The sequence below is a fragment of the Microtus ochrogaster genome, unplaced genomic scaffold, assembly GCF_000317375.1.
Source record: "Microtus ochrogaster isolate Prairie Vole_2 unplaced genomic scaffold, MicOch1.0 UNK164, whole genome shotgun sequence".
NCBI lineage: Eukaryota > Metazoa > Chordata > Mammalia > Rodentia > Cricetidae > Microtus > Microtus ochrogaster.
Window position 1 is genome coordinate 259,517 of NW_004949262.1, and position 572 is coordinate 260,088.

Below are 572 nucleotides of genomic sequence, written 5' to 3' on the forward strand. Positions count from 1 at the left end.
GGTTGACCTACCATGGGCAATACCCTTTAGAAAAACACCCCCTCTCTTACATTTATCTATGCATCTTTCTGTTGGCAGAGGCTTCTCATTTGTTTCTTGCTGCCCAGATTCAAAATAATCACACAGAAACTATATTAATTGCAATACTGTTTGGCCAATAACTTAAACATATTTCTGGCTAACTCTTATATCTCAAACTAACCCATTTCCATTATTTTATATTTTACCATAAGGCTCATGGTTTACAGGCAAGTTTCTGGTTGTTCTGTCTTCTCAGGCGGTTACATTATATACCAATGACTGCCTTCTTTCTCCCAGCATTCAGTTTAGCTTTCCCACGTAGCTCTATTCTGTTAAGCCCTGGCCAAAACAGGTTTATTCACTAACCAATAAAAGTAACACATATACAGAAGGACTTTCCACACCATTTCCCCCCTTTCTGTCTAAATGAAAAGGAAGGTTTTGATCTTAACATAGCAAGATTACATACAACAAAATAATTATCAAGCAAGAATTATAGTTACAATATTTAGTCCATTTACATTTGGAAAATTAAGGAAAATATCTATCTT